General features: G+C 40.3%; 1 protein-coding gene across 8 annotated transcripts in view; it reads right to left on the bottom strand.

Moving 5' to 3' along the window:
* CALD1 (caldesmon 1) overlaps positions 1-23011 on the bottom strand; it is a 197924-nt gene that overhangs the window by 100768 nt on the left and 74145 nt on the right. For all 8 annotated transcript variants that reach the window (XR_013992594.1, XM_081038593.1, XM_081038595.1 and 5 more), the window contains exon 2: positions 11462-11555. The gene's annotated coding sequence lies outside the window, so the exon portion shown is untranslated. The remainder of the gene's footprint in view (positions 1-11461; positions 11556-23011) is intronic.

Genomic DNA, 23011 nt, shown 5'->3' with positions numbered 1-23011 from the left:
TTAAGTACAGGCTTAAGACTAGTACAAGACCAAAGGATCTCCGAAGCACTTACTCACTGACATGACTTTGTACTGATACCCACATTATATTTGTATTGGGGCACTTGGTCTGTAGCTTGTATTTTAATTACTAAGGACACATCTGTCGTTTCTAGAAGATTGAAATCCCTCAAAGATCCCTCCAATAATCCTTGAACCGACTACTGCATCTTATAGTGAGCAATAGGTTCACACTTATTGAATTGAAATGGATTCCAGGCCATTCCTAATTCAATGGATGTAATTGGTAAACAGACAAACTTGGTTAAGACATTATCAAAATGCCATGTCTCCAGATGAGCTCTTAGTAAACTTGGGGATGGTGGTGATTCACTGTGGAGCTCCATTTTATATAGTGATTTTTAGTTATTGTTTTCCTTTAGTGGAAAAGAACCTTGTCTTAGAAACACATTCTGGTGTCAGGAAGAGGGGTATTAGGCATTAGTAAGTGGGGAAATATGTTTTTTCTGGGATGTTCAAAGAGAAAGAAAGACAAAGCAGACATATGATGAATAAGAAAAGAAGAGAATCAGGGTTGAGCTGAAACACTCCAAATTTCCAAGGCCTTTGGAGATTCCTTGCCACTCCTCCATCATAATTAGAAAATACTGACATTCAGAGCTGATTTAAATGCTTCCATCAGTCTAAAAAGAAGTGTTGCCTGATTTTGCTCTCTAACCATGCTCGGTAATTAGAAACATAAGGCCCCGTTCTGGATGTTTGCTTGGGAACCTACCCTTCTCAGGCCTGATGTCACTACCCATTGGCTACGGGACTTTTATCTTTTCTCACCATCTCTCTTAGGACCCCCAGCCCAGGTCACAGGAAGAGTGTGAGGTTGCCATGGGCATTCCTGGAAAAACTGGAGACCTCCGGCTCTACTTCAGACTCTAATATACATGGAAGACACTCATTTTGCCTGCCCACTTCCTTGCCAAATCTCTATAAATCTGCATTGTATTTGGAAGGCAGTAGTTCAAGTATGGTAAGATATATATTCAAACCAAAAGAGACAAAAAGGAGGATCTTTGTGACAACCAGCTTGAAATGACATCTTTGTTTGTTTCTGAGAAAGAGAAAGCTGTTCTGACGGCTGATCCTAGAGTTTCTCAAACTCTTGCTGGAAAACCTGTACTTTGAAAAATCTAGGATTAGGATACAATTTAAGCAGATGCTGTAGCCGCTTTTTACTTCTAACAAAATCTACAAAGAAAACGGAAAAATACTTGTAGTCAAGGACTTGAACTCAACAGTCACCTAGCTTGTCAAATTAAAACATATGGCAACCACCTGCTAAGTATCTTGAAAAAAAAGTCACCTTCTTGATTTTCTACCTGACCTAAAATCTCTTTGGAGCATATTTGCATTTCCCACTTTTTCACATTTAAACAATGCTGTCCACACTATGTGTAAAGATGACTAAGCAATTTTGTATTAAGTAACCAAAGTGAGTCCTGCCAATTTTAGAATAATTAAGTTTCTGCAGTCTAATATAAACAGTTCCAAGAACTACATGTGGCCTACCAAAAGTATATATTACAAGTAGTCAACACTGTGGCCAGCTGGCAGACAGATCAACCTATTAAAGTAGAATTGTTCAGAATTCAGAGTATTATTTTTCTTTCCTCCCATTATTTTTCTGCATCCAATTTTGTTTCTTTGGGAATGTTTTCAAGTATACAAAGCAAGAAGCTATTGTGGAATTGCACCTCTTGTAAACGAATGAGCATTTCTCTTGAGATCTTTTCGAACTCAAAATCATTCCCATTTCCACCCTGTTTACACATGCAGCCAAGCAGAATGAAGCTAGTGAATCCAGTTTGTTCCCACTCAGGTTGAAGTGTTCGTAATTTGCTTGACCATCAGAAAGGTCTACAGTGACCGCTAGACAAATGGATGTGCAGATTAAGCCATATGCCTGTTGGGCATTCAAAATGTCTTCTATCTGACCATAGATCCTTGTACTGCCTTTCCCAGGTATCTTGGTGGGCCAAATTTTATTGCTCATAAGGCTAAAGTCATAGATTTAATCCCATAAGGAATGAGTCAACTATCTGAGAGAGAAAAAAATCCTAAACAATTGTGCTGTGACATTAATCTTGGCCAGTTATAATGGCAGATGTGGTCTGGTCTGACAACTTTAAGTTGGGAAGATAGAGATGGATAGACTAACCCATCGCACCATGACCTTCAGTAGAGTGCATGGTCAAATGAATGTGCACGTATCATCAGACAAAAGGCCCTGCCTATTCAACTTCATTATAAGCCCTATTGCCTTCTTCATTGTGTTTAAATTCATATACAGAGGGTGCCAAAAAAAGTATTCACATTTTAAGAAAGGAAAATGTATTAAAATTGTAATACTCAATATATAGTGATAACAAAAGGTGAATACAAGTCATGTGTGTGCATTTTTTTGGCACCCCTGGTATAATTAAGAGTGTTTAAGAGGCTCTTCAACCATGAAAACTTCGTAACTTTCACAATGAAAACGTCAATAAAAGCATTCAACAAATATTTTGAAGTATCATTCACATAATAGCCACCTTGTAAAGTATGGCCTATAAGTTGTAAATATAATTACCTTGCCCTCACCATGCTGATAGTCTGATGGTGGAGACAGGCAATAAACGAAATAGAAATTGGAATAAGAGATAGGAAGGAAAAACACCAGCTGCTATGTATGAGAGACAACTGTAGGAATGATCTAATGGTTTGGGGAGTGGGGAGACTAGAATAAGACATAGGACCTAATAGCTTTTTTGAAAACGGAATGACATTCACACACATACAGACATGCATTCAAAAAGGGAATATGAATTTATAAGACCAGAGTTGGTATTCATTACACAAATATGTATCAACATCTATTTTGTGTCTACGCACTCTTCTAGATGCTGATAAATCAAACTCTTCTCCACTTCTCTCTCCTAAAGAAGTAGGTGAGGAGTGAAATAACTAATCAGGTTTGAGGGATGGCACACTATTCTCGCCCTTTCTTTCCCACCTCAGACCCTGCGTGAGTAATATCAACATAATGATCTATTAGATGCTGTCTGCTGAAATGTATTCAGACACAGAGAACGCACTGAACACATGAAGTTCATGGAGGAGGCACAAATGAGGGCAGCTTTCTAGAAACGATCCAGCTCAGTGACCTTCTGACAAGAAAAGCATGTTTCTCACGCACCGTCAAACAGAAATTTGCTGATGAAAACGAAGCTGGTCCATGGGTTTTTCAAACTTTGGTTCATGATTCCAAGAAAACCAACAGTTCATCATACATCTACCCCAGTGGCAGCACATCTCACGACCAGCTTTTCCACTTTGAATACCACAAACAGACCTTTTATTTGTTGACACACAGCCTCTGGACATTCATGAAAACAAGATGTTCTCTTGCTGCTTTTTAAGTTAAACAGATTTAAGGCAGGGTCTCAGCTGAATTTCAAAAACAGATGTTACACAGCCAAAAGGCTGAACTGACCCCAGCAATGACAGGCTATTTCACTTGAACGTGAATACGCTTTGCTAGCAGGAGAAGCAATCAAAGATGCCTGAAACTGGAAACAGGAGCAAGCCGAGCTTTACTACTGTCTCCACTCCGTGCCTGCCCTGCGTGTCTGCAAAACTGTTGAGCCTCTGGGATCTTGGTTGGGGGAATAAGCAGGTGAGGACTGGTGATTGGGAGGGAGGTTTAGATGCCTTGGTTTTAGAGGGAGTTAGTGGGGATGAGTGCTCTTCCCCCTGCTCGCCACCATCCTGTTTCTTTGTCGACCTCTAGAAGCCCTCCATGGAATGGCTCCACTCTACCCGTCACCTGATCCCTCTCCATACCCCTCCATCACATGCAAACACAACTCACAGCCACACAACTCCTTAGTCCTGCAGTAACCTAGACCTTTCTGCCCCTGGGTGTTTGTCCCTGCTTCCTCTCTGCTGTAGCTTCAAGTGCCTTCCACTCATTCTGCAAACCCTGTACGTGTTTCTAGACTCTAATTCAGTCCTATCTTTATTCCAGAACCATCCTCTCTTTCAATTTCTGCAGCATTGTTGACACTGTTCTTTCTGGTGGTCGACACTCTATGGCTTGGCTGTTCAAATGCTTTAGAAGTTCTCCTGCGTAAGTCCAACGTTCTCCTGCATGCCAGGGCCCAGAGCTCCTTTAATATCGCCTCACAGTGCTACGCCACTGTAGAGGCGTGGAAGCATTTGCTGAGCTGAGCTTATGAAAACTATGATCACTAGTGCCGTTTGTCCTCTGTCCCTGTTTTGTTCTGGGCACGCTATAGAACTGCACTTGCTGGCCTGCCTGCAGTCAGCTGGGACCAAACGACTAGTCCTGGCCAATGAGTTGTGAACAGAACTCATACCACTTCGGGGGCAGGCCATTAAGTTGTGGATGGGAGACCTTTCGGAGATTTCTTTTCTCTCCACCATGGCAACCAGCAATACTTCCAAATAGTCGCTGACAATGATATGGACCAGAGACCCCTGCCTACTCAGGGTTAGAAAGAAAGCATGAGCGACAAACCGTTTTTGTTTAAGTCCCTGAGCTTTTGATTTGTTCCTGACCCCAGTATGACTCAGCTTATCACTTAGACACTCGGTCAACTCAGTCCATAATGGAAATGAACGTCTGACATTAGGCAGCACACACCTCGGCTTCAAGCAGGTACTTACTCAGCGTGGCTAGTTTCGATGTCCCTTCCATGAGTCTTAGTGTATAAGCAAGGATGGGAAGGGCCTCAGGGAGTGACAGTGGCTCACCTTGCACCTCCTCGCTGGCCCCGCCTCCCTACTCCTGCTCTATGAGCCACCACTGTATGAGTGTTCACAAGTTATGTGTTCACTCCTTTATACCAGGAATGACAAATGCACATGCTTTGAAGGACCAAAGGAGTCAATATTTGGGGAGTAGTGGCCTATGGGGAAATGGAGAATGCACGTATCCCTAAGAATACTCAAATCCCCACCCCCCAAAAAAAAATCTGTGTGAAGGAAGCACATTTGCAGGTCCGTGTGGGCCTGAGGTTGCAGGTTTATGACCTCTGATCTATAGAGTCCTTCACTGATGGCTGACCCCAGGCCAGGCCTGGCACTCCGCAGGGGTGCAAGGGGAAAACCGCAAGTGAACATATATGCTAGATTACAGTCCAGATGGAGACGTTTATTTATTTATCCAATGGTGATGTAGCACTGGCTATTTACCAAGCCCACTTCTAAGAACATTATGAATATCATTTGAAATCTTTACAACAATCCTCATTGTCCCCATTTTATAGATAAAAAGACCAAGGCCCAGAACAGGTGAGACATTCGCTCGAGGTCACAGAGCTAGTAAATGGTAGAGTTGGGACTTACATGCAGGCAGCCTGGCCCCAGAGTCTGTGCTCTTAATCACAGCTCTGTGCTCTGTCTCACAAGACCTGTAAGTGGATAGATAATACAAGGTAGGTTGTGGCAAGGACCTCAGTAATGAAATGATTGTGCGATTGCCTGGAAAGATCCACTCCTTCACAAGGGTCCCTTACTAGAGCCATTTCCTGGTCCATGTTAGGATAAGTTCCTATTTGATGTTTATTAATGAATTAAAACTGAATCACCTGTTTTGTCCACTTCTGCTTTGGCAAACTGATTTATTATTCCATTCAAGTGGCATTCACTTAAGAAGATAGGCTAAATTCATTCTAAAGCCTCAAAAAAAGAATAAATGACAATACTTCACAGTTTGGCCATTTCTTGGCTTTACTCATTTAATTTGCTTTCAGCATGAAGTTGAATCATCTAAGTTTATCTGTTTGTGTCAGTCTCAGCGCAGATCTAGGTTCTGTGGGACCTGGAGGTTATTTGGGAGACCTTAAGAAAGAAAATACAATAGTAAACGTAAAAAATTCGGCAGCAGGGGTTGTGATAGGGGCCTGTGCAAGGGAGAGAGGGCTTACAAGTTAAACTCCATTGGTTTCATGGCAAATCAACTTTGGGTCTCTCACCTTTGATTCTTATGAGCATTCCACAAACAGCACCCTTCTTTTGCTCTTAATTTTCAATGTCTTCAAAACTACAATTATATCCCCGTTTAAAAAAATGCTTCATGAAAACCAGAATTTAGGAAACATAATATTGGGGGCAATTGTGCCTCATTCTTCAAAGCGGTTTTCAGAAAAGTAGAATTATAGATACAGCCAATGCATGGCAGTGTTTTGCCTATAAACCGCATAATTAAGTATGATAGGTGGATGAGAGAGCAGAGAAATTTAAAATAGTATGACGCTTTGCCAAGATGAGGCCAATGAAAAACAAATAAAAGTATCAGAAATCACAATTTACGTCAATGGACACATTATTGGATTCACTAAATTTTCCATTACATTGAATAAAAAGAGTCCATTTCATAGGCGAGAGCGAACAGTAGAATTGCTAATGTAGCCCAGACCTTACATAGCACCTGGGATGGAGAAGGTCCAATTCAATATATAGCTGTAGAATGAGTAAATTAATGAGTGACTGAATATGTATGTTTGACGAACAAGAAAAAGACAGATGGTGCTAACCGTGGTCAGAAGTCTCCCCAACGACCCTGACTTACAACTGCATCTTTCATTTCGAAACCATTAGCCAGCAATCTGGGGGAGGCAGTTAGATAGGTCCCCAGAGTCTCTCATTATAACAAATGTCTTTATGTTTATAAATTTTTAAGTCTGTAACGGAATCAAATTCACAATTGTGGGTGTAATACACTTATGGGCGGAATTCTTTGAAGAACTGGGAGGAAAACAGTTTTAGAAGTGCTCCTGCTTCTTTCTTCCGGCTCCCCACACTCCCCCCCATGTTTGTACTCACTCCCCCTCTGCTTCTGTGGATGTGATCAACACACTTTTCCCCAAACTCAGGACGCTCCATTCCACAGTATATCGTTTTTGGTCGTTAAATAACAGGACTCAATATTAATGTTGGCCTTCTCCATCCTTCTTGAACAAAGTGTTTTCAAGCCAAGAATATTAAACTAGTCAACCGCTCTTTTCCCCTGTCAGACAAACAGCCAGCATCCTGAAATCACAGCTCATTTGTACCACACTGGCGTGAATGTTCAGACTCCATTTGTCTCCAGCTCTTAAAGGCTGGTGTTAGAGAGAATGATAGACATTTTGTTTCGAGTTAGCAAAAAAGGAGAAAAAATTACTAAGTAATAAGTTTGTCCTAAAATATCTGTTTTAAGGAATGAAGCTCTGCCTTCTCCTCTAGTAAAAGTCAATTTAAAAAAAAAAATCTAGATTTAATTTGACATTAAGTTGGACCTGGGATACAGAGAATAGGAGGAAGGAAAATGTCTCGGTTTTGGGGGGTTTTTTTTGCCCTCGGATTGAGTGCTTGTTCTACTTAATCCTACCAGAGGACTGTTGCATGGAATAGTACAAGATGTTCACAACATTGCTCTGCTGAGCACCCCAAAGCAGAGTCTGGAAGCATCTGAGTCTCTGTCCTACAACTGTACAAATCCCATCACAGCTGAAACCTCAGGTGATGCTTTTGGTAGTTTTGGTTGAAAGCTAAATTGCACAATTATTCTTTTTCTCTTTATTGCATACTAACTCACGCTTATGGGAACGAAAGATGGAAAGTTCTAGACAGGAACTCCTGGCACCGCTGTCTGTTTCTCTCCTGCTATCTGTGCTCCCGTCTCAGTTTGTCCACCCTCGCACAACCTCTTCCCATCAATAGCCATGCTAGGCAGGGACGTGTGCTTCCAGGAGGTGCCTCTTAAGGTCATGTGCAATTCCCTGGCCAGGAAATCTCCATAATTTGGCCAAAGTTTAAAAACCTGCACATGGCAATGCTGAAATGTCCTCTTATCCTCCTTACCATGAACGTTTCCAGAGTGTTGGGAAGGCCACGGGAATCTGTATTCCTCGTGTCCTCTCAAACCCTAACCAAACTTGAGCTCATTGGATATTTTCCTCCTTAATACAAGGACCTGAAAGCAGTCTACCTCGGGTGTGACTTTTTAGAAAGGGAGAGGATTCCTGACCTTCTCACAAAGGAGCCTCGTTCTAAAGCAGGGGTGTCCAAACTGCAGCCCGCGGGCCAACTGCGGTCCGCAATCCATTGTGAATTGGCCCACAGCAAATTCCAAAAATATATTTAGTGTACTTAAATAAACCAGGTGAGGCAATACGTACTTCACCTCGAGTGAGTGGCCTGGCTGTTTGTCTATTTTACTGCATAGGGCCCTTGGTAAAAAAACGTTGAAAAAAGTTTAGACACCCCTGTTCTAAAGCCACAACCAGAAATCTGCAAGAAAGGTTTCTCGTATGAGAAAGAACCGTTCAGCTCCTGCTGTTATGAGTGTAGGCACACTTGAACTAAATAGGAGACTGAACACTTTGTCAAGAGTATCCAGGGAGGCTTGTTCAGCAAACCTCAAGGAAAAAGGAAGAAAAAATCCCTTCTCTTTCCACTCCATCTGGAGCTTCCAGTGACTCTCAAAATATTGGCCCATCGAGGTTATAAAATCTCCCATTTATGGTGTTCTAAAACAAGGGCAAAGCCTGCACACAACTCAAAGCACTTCTTTTACATGTTCATAGGAAAATTATCTTTCTCTCCAAGTCCTTTGAGCTGCTTGAAATTAATGAAACACAGTCAGGAGGCACCTATGCTGGCCACTGGCCACCATTCATTTGGAACACTCCACGTAGGCCATTCATAGATTGTAGAGCTGTTTTCTCTTGACTTCAAAATTTCTCCTTTCTCCTTTTAGGTAGATAACGATTTGCGTAAAAATCACTGACTCAGGCGTCATTGACATTTTGGGTAGCTACGAGAAAATTGGCATCTTTTTCCTGGCTACTCAAAGAATACCAGGAAGAAAGTGTAGAAGAAGGTACTTGAAGAAAGCTGATATCTCAAAGTTCATTTAAAAAAATGGATGGGGTATGCAAAGAAGGAGGAAGCTTCCAGACCTCTGATAGCCTTTTTTGTTAATAATCAGACAATCCAAAGAACGATCAGGGGTTTCTGCTAAAGAAAAGAAGTAAGGGAGAGAAAAAGACAAAAAAGCAAGGAGAGAAATTAAAGGAAAAGAAACAATACTTTAGAAAATAGAAAGGAACAAAGGAACACCTTTACTCCTTTTACTTGCACCACAGTCAGCAGGAAAAATTAGGGAAATTAAGCACTGGGGTAAACGTGGCTCCATTAGAAATGACATTTGATGGCGGCACCCAGAGAGAAGCTTGAATGGTGCTCATGACCCACGGCCCATCCATACTCCACCATTCCCCGTTCTGGCCTGGCCATGAGACCCTAAAATGTTTCCCAAACTTCCTCTAGGGCACATGTGGGGAGACCAGCAAGGGGGCCATGGACTAAGGAGGGAGTGTAGGACGCAAAAGAGGTACATTCCTCCCAATTGGGCCCTTTTCTGTCTAGACGAGACGATGTTCCATGGCACCCAATCCCCAGAAGGGACCTATCTCTGTCTCTTTGGACATCAAGGAGTCTAATCCCAGCCCTCTCCTACTGTCTGACAGCTCTGATTGGCCGATGAAGAAGATGGCCCCAAAGGAAAGTGTTGAGGTATGAGATCCCTGGACAGGCAGCTGGGGGAGTGAAACAGGTGCTCGTGGGTGGAGTGAGCTAGAGGGGAGCAAAGCTGGGTAGGGAAAGCCCCACTGGAATGGTTTGGGGCATAAGCCACAAAAGAGAAGACACAGAAGGAATAAAATAGGACCAGAGAAAGGAGAAGAGAGAGAAATAGATAGACATAGGCATACACATTAGCTAAAATGCATGTTCTTACAAACCCTCAGAAGCAGCATATAGATTTCTCCCTCTCAGGAGGGGCCCCCTCCTGTTATTGACCAGGAAAACTTTCTACACACAGCTTTGGGTGGCATTTTTAAACCACTGCTTCTTTCCTTCCACACAATCTTGCTGGGTGGCCTCATGCACTGTCATGGTTTGAACTCCCACATATAGGTTGTGACTGCAGACATCTCTATTTCTAGTTCTCTCTTGAACTTCATATCCCTTGCGTTCTAGACGCATGCCCTTGGATGTCCCACAGGCTCTCAAACTCAATAAGCCTCAATCAGGACTCACTGTCCTTCCCTCTGGGTTCCCAGTGTACTCAAGGAAGAGTGACCTTATCTGGGGCAAGTACGTGCTATTCACTGTCTCCTACTTCTTTGCGGAGAGATGTTCACTCTCCTGTGATCAGCCAATCATAGTTTGTTTTCTTAGCCCCTCTCCAGCCTTGACTTATTTCCACCTATTGTGGGGGACAGCAGGTGGAAAATGAAGAAAAAGCACCCCTAATCATCAGTTGGAGATAGTCTTAAAAAAATAAATTGCAGGGTCAGAAGCTGCTTCTAATTCATTCATTCATTCATTCATTCAATCATTTAATAAATACTATTAAATGTCTACCATATACTAAACCTCCTCTAGTGCCCTAAGAAATGTAAAAGGCACACTCTTCAATTTCAAAAATTACGTAATGTCATAGGGAAATGAGAGCTGTACACGAAAGACTATAACAAATTATAGAAAAACCAAACGCTCTGAGAGGGATATAAATGCTAAGGGAATCCAGGAGAGGAGAATTAGAAGGAAGCACTTATGCAATAAACTAAAAATCAGCATATTAGAGGAAACAATGGTGATAAGGTGTTATGGACTGAATTGTGTTTCCCCCAAGTTCATATATTGAAGTCCCGATCCCCAGTACCTCAGAATGTGACTGTATTTGGAGATCAGGTTTTTAAAATAAGGTCACTAGGGTGGTCTCTCACCTGTTATGACTGGTGTCCTTCTAAGAAGACAAAATCTGGAGGGAGGAATGGACGGAGGGAGAGAAGACACACATGCAGTGAGATAGTCAGGTGAAGACACAGGGAAAAGACAGCTATCTGTATGTTGAGGAGAGAGGCCTCGGCAGAAACCAAACCTGCTGACACCTTGATCTTGGACTTTTAGCCTCCAGAACTCTGAGAAAATAAACCTCTGTTGTTTCAGCCACTCAGTCAGTGGTAGTTTGCTATAGCAAAATCACCAATGTGTGTGCAAAGGGGAGCTTATTCCCCCTGGAAGACTGACTCATCTCCTTATTTCCTCAAGTCATCAGCATACTTTGCAGGAAGCGAGGACTTTCATCATTGCGTGGGGACTGTTTTGCTTAAGATAGTACATAGGAAGGAACAAATTTAAAAAAATGAAGCAAAAAATCAGATTACAAAACAACTCCTTCCAACATTGATAGATTAATTGACTGGTAAAGTAAACCATGAGCAGCATAGCAGAAAGCTTGGTTTCTCACAATGCATCTTTTAGTGCAAGGATTTAGAAAATCAGGCAGCTAGGTTATATAATGCTAAGAGCAGAATCCCCTCCCCGCCAAGTCACATTAACCTCTACTCACAGGTAAGCAATCAGATATCCACGTTGAAGACTTCCGGTTGATCACCAATCCCTATGGAATTCGATTGGATGATACTGGAATGTTTTAATGATACCTGGAATAAAAGAAAGATGGAAACATAATTAAGTAGAAAGAATTATTGTTAATGTAGACTATATATTTAAAAATATAATTTTTTCCTCAGGTACTACGGTTAGTTAGGACCTTAAAGGGGAAATAAGGCATAGATATAAATAGATATTGTATATTTGCATTTTAAAGAAAACCAACACAATTATTACAGAGTCAACCCCTACATTATTCTAAATAATGGGGTAGAAAAGGTGACATAGTTAATATAAAACAGGGAATAGTACACATGCCAATAGTCAAAGTCAAAGGCCTTAGACACACAGCCAACGACACCCCTTCTCTAAGCTCAACCCTTAAACCTTTTAAGCTTCTGATTTTCAAAGACCCTTTGCTTTGTCCAAAGTCTTCTGCGGTTGGTGCTCGGGACCTTGACCAGTTGTAGAAGATGAGGCTCTGGAGTATTACAAATAATTATAGAAATGTCGCAGTAGATAATCTAGGGTTAACTCTCTTTCACTTAAAACATAGTAATACATCTTAAACATTAGAAGGACCAAAGAAATAGTAATTGTGACAGTAAATCACCATCACACCCCTAAACCTGCCCCAGTATGATACAAACGAGGGATACCAACGACTAGGGGAAATGCAACTTTGGGCTTTTAATGTTTGACTTTCGTTTAGTAGAATAATGGGTCTCAAGCCGACCTTAAGAGCATACCTTGCTTTTCCCCCCTCCCCACCCTCTGCCATTTTGCACTGAAGAAAACAGAAGCTCACAGAGATTAAGGGACTGGCTTGAAATGGCACTGCTCAAAATTGGTCCTGGGTTCCTGGATTCTCATCTCAGGTTTCGCAGGTAAAAAACAAAACCCATAAATCAAAATAAAACAAAAACCTGCCTAGTGTGTCATCTTTGGCTTGTATCTATCTCAGAAAGGTTGGTTTGCAAAGTAGGAATCGGGGAACTTTGAGGGCCTCCTAAGGTAGTCAACAAAACCAGGTGCCTTTTCCTTTTCCTGAGTATCACTCAGACTATCTTTTAGTTCTCTGCCTTCAGTGTCTACCACCTCTTCCTACTCATCCCAAATGCACACACTAAGCAATTGCTGTACTGTCAATACATCTGAAGTGCCTTGCTCAGCAAGGCATGGGAATGTGGGTCGTGACTTAAGGAGCCAAAAAACTAGTTGGAGTGATAAAACATACAATTACACTTGTAGGTTACAAAGTCAGAAAGTGGTAAGAGCTCTAAATCCCATTTGAATTCCTTTTCTTCGACTATGGGCCAAATTTTGGAGGTCTTTTCTATAAGTCTGAGGAGAGGGGTACAAGAAAATCTGTGAGCCATCATCTAGCTGGAAAGCTTGACTAAGCCTGGCGCATAATCTGGTTCTGTATAGTTCCTAACCCCTTGCCAGAGCCCAGTAGGGCATTACGAAATGAATAGTGAATGAATGAATAAACAGAACCCATGGACGAGTTTCAGGGAAGATTGTGAATTCCCCAAAACTGCAGGCCAAATTTTGCGTGTTTTAGCTTTCATTGATTTCCCAAAGCAGTCTCTGCTCCCTTTCTGCACCCATACCCCCAATTAACAACCACTTGCTAAGTGATTTGCAGAGTACTGGACGATGGAATTTAGATGAGAACAAATTACAAAGTGTGTTCCTATGAGTAAATTTATAAACAAATATGGATTGAGTGGCCTCTATGTGCCAGGAACAGAATGGGTATACAAAGATGAGCAAATAGCTGTTGCACTTGGCCTCATGGCTCTTATGGTGTACTGTCCCCCTAAAATGGGGGTTCTCAGACTGGCTGTATATCAGAATCTTCGGGAGACATTTTTGGTTTTGGTTTGTTGCTTTTTTAAAAAATACCATATGGTATACTCCACAGAAGTGCTCAGGAATTTGCACCTGAAAAAAAGTTTCCTACTTTTGGATGCTGACGTACATTATAGTACCCACCCCACAATGACCTCCCAACCTTGACCCTCAGGATTCAGTGAAAGCATAGGAGACTAGAAGGAAGCAAGGAGTGACTTGCCTCGATTGTAAAGGAATATACTGAGAGACATTTACATTTACAGAAAGAAAAAATTCACAGTACCTTCCCCAAACCCTCTGGCAGGGTCAGTATTTATTTGTCTAGTTTCACTTATCCCTGTTCCTAATTCCCTCCGTATTTTTATTTTAAAATTTGGGAATGAATTTAAAACAAAATAAAGGAAGAAAATGCTATCAGTGGAAAAACATTTTTTTGGGTCCACGAAACCATAAAGTAAATGGCAAAATGACTAAAAGTAGAGCTTGTCTTCAGATCTACTTTCCCTTTTACTTTCAGATTTAGGATCAAAGGGCCAGAAAGTTGATAAAACCCTCACACCTTGTTTTAAGATCTTTCTCTACCATCAGTTACATCGCAACTTCAAATAGATGCCTGGGTGAATGAACCATTACTCACTGATCCCTTTCGGCCATTGATTTTAATTCACTGCCCCCCACACAGATTGTGGCTGCGCTGGCCCAGTGGCAGTTACTGGAATTTTCTGCAGGCAAGGCTGAATCTGGACTGGACATGGTAAGGAAGGGAAAGACCAAGATGAAGAAAGAGGGGAAGAGAGAGAGAGAGAGAGCTGGACTGCGTTAGACAATTAAGTGGGTTTTCCTTCCATAGTCGCCTTCCCAGCTAGTGTCAAATAGGCAGATGCAATTCATTGTCCCTTTGATTGAATCATACTGAAGCATGTGGGGAAATTTGGGTTTCATATGAAAGCATTCATTCGCTATGGGAGAATCACGGCATAATAAAAGGAAAGGAGGAATTTCTCTCCCAATTAGGTATTTAGTCCTCCAAGAATAGTGATTTTCTTAAAACCCTCAGGATGCCTCTAGCCAAAGCCATTCAGTAGCACAAGAAACAGAAACTAGCACCTTCCAGATTAAACAAAAGGAAAAACATTGCCAGTACATATTTGCAAAAAGTGGTTAAAATTCTACTTTAAAATTCTTCACAAATGTTCACAAAAAGATGCCATTTCCCAAACACATACCAAGGGTTTGGGAGATGGGGAGGATCTCCAATGATAATTTATTATACCAGGGAATCACCACAAAGGTTGAATTGGGGATCATTTTTAAAAATGAGAGATTTTGTAGAGCCAACAAGAAGAACCTGGATTTAATTAATTAAAAAATTTACCTTGTATAGGGTCAAATTAGGACCCCTTGATTTCAACATTAATATTTGTGTTAAAAAAATTTTCCCATGACTCTTCTATAATATGCTCTGCTTTTATTATGGAGGTAATAATAAGCATGTAGTACGGGTATTAGTGCCAAGTCCTATTCTAATCCATCTCCTTAGGTCACTCTAACGACAAGGACAAATAAGCCTGATGGTTGCATTGCAGGGATACATGCCCACGTCATTCATTCACTGTGTGTGGACTCTAAGCCAGAATGGGACCCACTGTGATGAGCAAGGACTCAGCCTTCATGAAGCTTACATTCTGGTGGGTACAGACAACACACATTAGCTATAGTGAGTAAATAAAACAGCATGTTGTGACAGAGGGCCCCTGGAGGCTGGATGAGGAGGGATGGTCTCTCTGAACAGCAGACAGCTCGGCTGAAAATACATTTCTAGGAATGACCAACCCTCGTGGAGATCTGGGGAAAGAGCATTCCGTGAGGAGCGCTTGAGAATCCTGGTGTGAGGTAGAGGCTTTGATGAAATCACTGTGTGCTCTGTGTGCATGAAACTCTTGCAAGTCATGTGGTCCAGATGGAATTCAGGCGTATTTGTCCTTTAGTAGAATATGCTACTAAAAGTTGTGCTAAAAGATGTGCTCCACAAAGGGACTTTACCAAACAATGATCCTCAAAGTGCAACCTTTGCTGGAACTCAGGAGGGGTGCAGTGGGTCGAATGACCTGTCCCTACCCATAGAGGACAATGCCAAGGTCACACATGGCCACTTGTGCTTCCTGTGCCCAGAAAGCACAGGTCCCCCCGTACCTCCTGTCACCGGAAAATTGAAAGAGTACTGCTTTCTGTGGGATTGTGTGCGCTGCCTTCTCTCTTGTGCACTAGAGGATAAGGCAGAATATTTCTTAATAATGGACAGAAGAATGAAAAGCTACAGGACACATCCTTGGAATGGGAAAGGAATGCTAAGTAGCTATTTCAGTCTTATTTGGCAGGAAGTCACATAATTTGTGTGGATAGAAATTAAAATAAAATATTTAAAAATAGATCTATGGGCTTTAGAATGAGCCAGTAACAATAAAACGTGAATAATTGTCTCTTGTGAATTGTCTCTGTTTTACACGTATAGTTGAATGTGGGAGTGAAGAGTATTTTAGAAGGGAAGAAATATGTGATCTTAGGGAATATGGGTCATGTAAATAAATACCAATGAGTGAATTGACCTTCACCGAGTCATTTAACCACTCCTGGCCCCTCAACAATTCTTTCATATGTAACATGAAGCATTTGGAATAGATGTTTAAGAGTCCTCCAACTCAGATGGTTTGTGTATAATTCTATGGTCTTTTAAGGAGAAACAGTTTTGTGGATGTCTCAGTATCTGTGAATGAATGACCTTATTATGGTTGGGAATAAAACAAGTCCAATCGAGTTAGTTCTTTCCAGCATCTCACAGGGTACTCAGAGAAGGGGATTGCTTTTCAGGGACCACCTACTTCCACCCATTCTCCATCATTTCTAAGAGGCGAGTGTATTTTATTGCTCTACGAGAAATAATAATACATTACATAGTAATATCTATAATTTACTAAATGCCTACTAGGTGCAAGGTACTTATATCTGTTATCTCACTTAATCTTTAAAAGAAAACGGTAAGATCACTTGTTTTTATTTTCCCCATTTGAAAGGAAGGAAACAGATTCAGATTCACTACCACATAGTTAATAAGTAAGAGTTGGAATTGCACTGAGATTTGTTTGATTCCAAAGCTCTTTCTATGATTGAACACTTGGAGTAATCATAGCTGCCAACGTTGACATTTCTTTTACCATTTTGAGAGCTATAGAAAGAAAAACATTTTTGGAGGAAGGTCTTAATGAGTCCGTTTAATGTATGTAGACTGCCTTAGGTGCTCGCGTGTAATGGAACAACTTATGGCAGTTCAATGTTCTCATTGAGAACAACTAGAAAATCTGGATAAAGTCTCCCCCAAAAAAGCCCCAAAATCTATCTGAAGGCATCAGAGAGCTGCTGAAGTAATCAAGATTTAAGGGACTAATATCTGGAGAGAAGGGAGGCCTGGATAAGTGTTTGCTGAATCCTTAAGATAAAGAAGATAAGAGGATGTAAGAGAAAAAAAAAAAGCAGAAAATTTCTGAAATGCACAGCAGAAATTTCAGCAGTCTCATGGACCTGAGGAGGCAAACCTTCAGGTTCAAGAAGGAAGAAGCATTTTGGAGTTGATAGAGTTGTTCCATATCTAATTGTGGTCGTAGTCACACAACTGTGCATTTGTCAAAACTCGCAGAACTACACACTAAAAATAGTACATTTTACTGTATGTAAATTACACTTTGATGAAAAGTGGAAGCGAGAAAAAAAAGAAGACCGTATCTTGGGATATAATTTCAGTTAGGACCCTTGGAGAGCTCATCTGGGGAGAGGGGCAAATTGGAGGTTGATGGTGTCAGACCAAACTGCAGATGAGTTTCAAATAACCTCAGCCCTAATTCAACTAAAGGGAATGTCCTCAATTCCATCAAACCATTAGAAGATAGAATAACTTTATCTGAAAGAAGGTAACATTATCTAGCACTTCAATTGCATACCTATGTGGAAAAATAGAAAACCAAATATAAACTTTTATTTAACACCATATCTCCTTTCCACTCACAAAAATAATTCAAGATTTATTGTAGATCTAAATGTGAAAACTTATACAATAAAACTTTCAGAGAAAAAAGTAGGAAATATCTCTACGATCTTAAGATAGGCAAAGAATTTGTAAATGGGACATTAAAATCATTCACTATAAAGGAATAAAGTTGATAAATTGTACTGCATTAAAATTAAGAACCATATAGAGAATGAAAAGGCAAGCCATAGATTGGGAAAAAAATATTTGCCATACATATATATCTGACAAAGGACACATTGTGTCCGCATATATAAAGAATTCCCACAAATCAATAATGAAAAGATAGATGACCCAATATTGGTAAAGACTTCAATAAGCACTTCACAAAAGAGGATATTAAGATGGCCAATAAGCATATAAAAAGTGCTCAATCGCATTAATCATTAGAAAAATTCAAATTTAAACTACACATCACTAGAACAGATAAAATTTAAAAGACCACCAATTCAAAGTATTGGTGACCAACTAGAATGCTTATGCACTGCTGTCGGAATGTACATTGGTACAATCACTTAGGGAAAATATTTGTCAGTATCTGCTAGAGCTGAATATTTACAAACCCTGTGCCCTAGAAATCTTACCCCTACAAAACAAAAATCCAGGCTTATGTTCATCAAATAACATGAATAGAATGCACAAACTCTTCGTAATAGCCATAAACTGGAAACCACCTCCATATCTATCTATAGTAAAATGGATAAATTGGGGCAGGCAAACAATGAAATACTGTACAATAATTACAATAATCTAAGTATTGCTCAGGCAATGAATTTCAGAAACACAATGTTCAACAACAGACATCCTGCACACAAACACGCACACACGTTTTAGCATTCCATTAGTATGAAATTCAAAAACAGACAAAACCAATACTCGGTTGAGTAGAAACCAGAACAATGGTTATCCCGGGGCAGTGGTGAGGAGGGGAGGAGACATGACTGCAAAAGGGGGCGCAGCTTCCGGGGTGCTAACAGTGTTCTGTTTCCTGATCTGGGTGCTGCCTAACCCTGCTATGTTCATTTTGTGAAAATCCATCATGCTGTAGAATTATGACTTAAGCACTTTGCTGCATGGTATGCATACATCAATAAAAAGCATTGTTGTTATAACATGTGGATGGAAAAAAATAAAGCCTCAGTCTGGAAAGGTGACAAGTACAGGGAATTTATGAGCTCAAAATATATAAAATCATAAAAGTTCAATATCTCTGGTCATATATTATACCAGTAGGAAAATAAAATAATAAAAAGAAATACAAACAATGAGAGAAAATAAGGTAATACAAATCAATGTACTCTGCAGGGGGAAAATTGTAGTTGGGAAGGCTGGGATCGATTTGGCCAGTTATTTCTAAATTAAAAGTCAACACTGGATTATTTACCAATGACTTAGTGAACTTTCCATATATATATTTTGGCTTACTATATCTTAAAAGGGAAATATTGAATGTTTTTGCAAGTGGCCCATACCAAAGCAATTCAAATACAGGGACTACATATCATTTTAAGTTGTCATGAAATTTCAGGGTATTCAGCCCCTTGCTTATGAACCATACTTTCTCCTCTTCACTTCCCATCACCTACCTTCCCAAATCTGTGTCCAGGGGCTCATATGTGCATGAAGCCTTTGCACAGGTTTCCTCTTTATTTGTTTAAATTGTGTGTTTCCTTTTTAGTTTTTGCCTGTGTATCTTGAATACCATTTGTCTATCGTATGCTTGTATTTCAATGTAAATTTTTATGTCTGTGGAATAATCTGTTTTTCATGAGATATATGCTTCATGGTACTATGGACATATTTGTATGGATATATAGATATTTGTATACAGTAGTATATCAGAGGGACAAAAATCTATTGATAAGATACTGTGATAAAAATTTAGCTATTAAGCAGGCTACAAACAAAGCGAGACCAAAGAAATTGTTGTAATTATCCAAGAAAAAAATCAGTTACTCAATGAAAGTAAGAACTCTCCTGGCATTCTGCAACAAACAGATTCACTGGATTGCTGGCCAAGCTTTAAACCATTCACTTGGTTTGGGCATAGGTCTTTCCCTTGAAAGCAGCATGGAATTGTGAAAGAAGACAGGCTGTGGGATCATAATAGATATATGACCTTAGGAAAGTTCTTTGTTGGATATCAGTTACTCATTCGAAAATAAGGATAGTAACAACTGCTTGAAGGGTTTGCCCTCTTCTGTGCCCATACAGTATTTTGTTAATGCCTCTCTGGTGGCATTGCCACACTGGACTGTCATTGTATGTGTATGGCTTTCTTGATGGAAATGACATGGTCTGGTCAATAATTTGTCTCAAACATTTAGCATACTCCATGGCATATAACATATGCTCCATAAATGTTTATCAGGTGAGTGAATGAGGAATGAATGAGATAACATAAAGCGCCTATTAGTGAACCTACAAAGCAATAGGCCCCCAACCAGCATTAGCATCTTTTCTTCCTCTGTCCTTGTTATTCTGTATCTGGAAAGCAGAATAAATCAACCTGTAGCTTGTTTCCATACCATTAAGTGGCCAGGGCTAGCAATGGCAGCCAGGGAAATATTACCGAATTCCCCTTAACATTTCATGGAATGCAAATATTTTCTTAGATACATATTCTCAGAGGGGCCAATTTTGTACAACTATGAAGAAGAAAACATTGTTTTTATTGCAACAGAACAAGATCACGTGACAGTACAAAAGAAGGACTTTAAGGTCTTAAAAGAGTGCCTGATTGCTGTAGCCTATTCCTTTTTTTTCTTGGACTTTTTTAAGATTAAGAATTATCAGGCCGGCATGGTGGCTCAGGCGGTTAGAGCTCCGTGCTCCTACTCCAAAGGCTGCCGGTTCGATTCTCACATGGGCCAGTGGGCTCTCAACCACAAGGTTGCTAGTTCAATTCCTCGAGTCCCACAAGGGATGGTGGGCAGCGCCCCTGCAACTAAGATTGAACACGGCACCTTGAGCTGAGCTGCCGCTGAGCTCCGGATGGCTCAGTTGGTTGGAGCACGTCCTCTCAACCACAAGGTTGCCGGTTTGACTCCTGCAAGGGATGGTGGGCTGCGCCCCTGCAACTAGCAACGGCGACTGGACCTGGAGCTGAGCTGCGCCCTCCACAACTAAGACTGAAAGCACAACAACTTGAAGCTGAATGGCACCCTCCACAACTAAGATTGAAAGGACAACAACTTGACTTGGAAAAAAGTCCTGGAAGTACACACTGTTCCCCAATAAAGTCCTGTTCCCTTTCCCCAATAAAATCTTTAAAAAGGAAAAAAAGGAAAAGAATTATCCATGATGCTATTTGTACTAGCCAGGATCTTTCGATGGTTAATAGAAGAATGGGAGAGGATTTTTACAGGCAAGATAACTTCTGATCGGAGAAGCAATACAAATGTACCCACAGCAGGGTGAATGGCAGATTATTTTTAAGTTTTATGAAGAGTTCTCGACTTCTCTGAAGCAAATAGGAAAGAGAAAGTCATTGACGGCATTATGAAATTTCTGGACTTCTTATGGGAAAGTAGCTGACATCAGTATGTGATAAGTTTCCTGTGACTACAAACGTATAGGATGTTGACTCCCAAGAAAAATGTAATCTTTCTCTTTAAAGAATCATGGTGTTCCTGCAGCTGGAATTTGGTTTTACTACCAAAAGTCAAGAAAGACCTAATGAAGATATTAAAACGTCCAAATACCGTGGCAAAGCAGGGCAGCTGTTTCTGTTGTCACCACCACCACCACCACCACCATCATCATTATCATTATCATTATCAACAACTGATTTTTGTTGTGTTATTTGTAAGGCACTATGTTAAATACTTAGGTTCCGATGAGTGACAAGAAATGTCCACTTAATTCTTATGTATATTATGTTTTCCAGTGGATACAGTCTTCCTGGTTCTCTTCTGCCTATGTGTCTATATATGGCTCCTTGAATTTTTTATCAAATATATATTATTTATCAGCTATTATTGTATTTTTAAATACAGTGTCATTAAGATATAGTCCTTATACCGTACAATTCATCCATGTAAAGTGTATGATTCAATAGTTTTTAGTATATTCAGAGTTGTGAGCCATCACCACGATCAATTGTAGAACATTTTCATCATCCCAAAAGAAATCCTTTAGCCATCACCCACCCCCTAGTTTCCTCTGTATCTCCCAACCCTGAGCACTAATCTATATTCTGTCTCTATAGAGTTCCTTGTTCTGGATATTTCATATGAATAGAATCTTATGTGATCTTTTGTAACTCAGTTCTTTCACTTAGTACAATGTTTTTAAGATTCATCCATGTAGTAGCATGTATCAGTATTTCATTCCTTTTTAAGGCCAAATAATATTCCATTGTATGGATATATCACATTTTGTTTACCCATTTGCCTGTTGATTGTTTCCATTTTTTTACTATTATGAATAATGCTGCTATAAACATTCATGTACAAGTTTTTGTATAGACTTATGTTTTCATTTCTTTTGGGTACATACTTGGGAGTGGAATTGCATGTGCTAATTCCATGTTTAATCATCTGATGGACTTTGAGACATTTTTCCAAAATGGCTGTACCATTTCTATTCCCATCATCAGTACATGAGGGCTCTGATTTTCCTACATCCTTGCCATGCAAGGTAAATAAGTTGGAGAGATCTGCTGTACAGCACAACTTCAGACATACAGAATATGTTTAATAATTGTCAGTGTAACTAAATTGTACTCATTTGATTCCAGTGTACTCTCAATGTATGGACAATCTCATCAACGAACTTGGGACTCAGGAATTTTGCATATCCACAAAGAGGCAGTGTCCTAATTCAGTACTTTCTGATTGAGATTATTGGTCATAAAGCAATTGAATTATTTTTTTTTTCACTTCAGTCAACTCAGTGGCAAATTTAAACACACTTCATTGATTTAGTGAATCGAGTTTCATATTCCTGTTATATAATATGTACTCGTTTCTTTGAAGTCTTCTTAAAACTTTTTCTAGTGTTAGTTTTTACTACGTATTGAAATTTAAGTACCTAAGGACAAAGCCGTAGATTATCTTTCTTTTATGGCCAGTTGCTTAAGATGAGCAAAACCACAAAGCAAAATAACACCCAAAGTGGAGTAATCCTGTTCCCCTTCTTCACCTTCTCACCAGCCAGTGCTTCCCACCTTTCTCTTCCACCACAAAGCTATGAGCCAAAACCTAATCCGCAGACTTGAGCTCTGTCACAAAATGCTGACATAGGGAATTTGGGCAATGGTGAGGCTCAGGGCTCAGGTCAGAACCTAGAATCACCTTGTCCTACCCTACCCACGTACCAAAAGGTGAAACCATCCATGTGTGCAGCTCCAAAAAAAATTCACAGGTTGGTGTCATTCCTCAGCGTTTAAAAGAAAGCCTGCTTCTGCATTCTCTATTTGCACATCCATTGGAGAAAAGAAGCCAACGAAGGCTGCAATCCTATGGACCAGATACAGAAGCCTTTACTCTAGAAAATTGGTAGAATATCACACTCACTCTGTCTGTTCATCATCACCCAGTTATCGGTCTGTTATTGTCTTGGAAA

Source organism: Rhinolophus hipposideros, assembly GCF_964194185.1.
Source record: "Rhinolophus hipposideros genome assembly, chromosome: 25".
Classification (NCBI taxonomy): Eukaryota; Metazoa; Chordata; class Mammalia; order Chiroptera; family Rhinolophidae; genus Rhinolophus; species Rhinolophus hipposideros.
The sequence above is the reverse complement of the archived record's forward strand: the minus strand, read 5'-3'. Positions and strand labels throughout refer to the sequence as shown.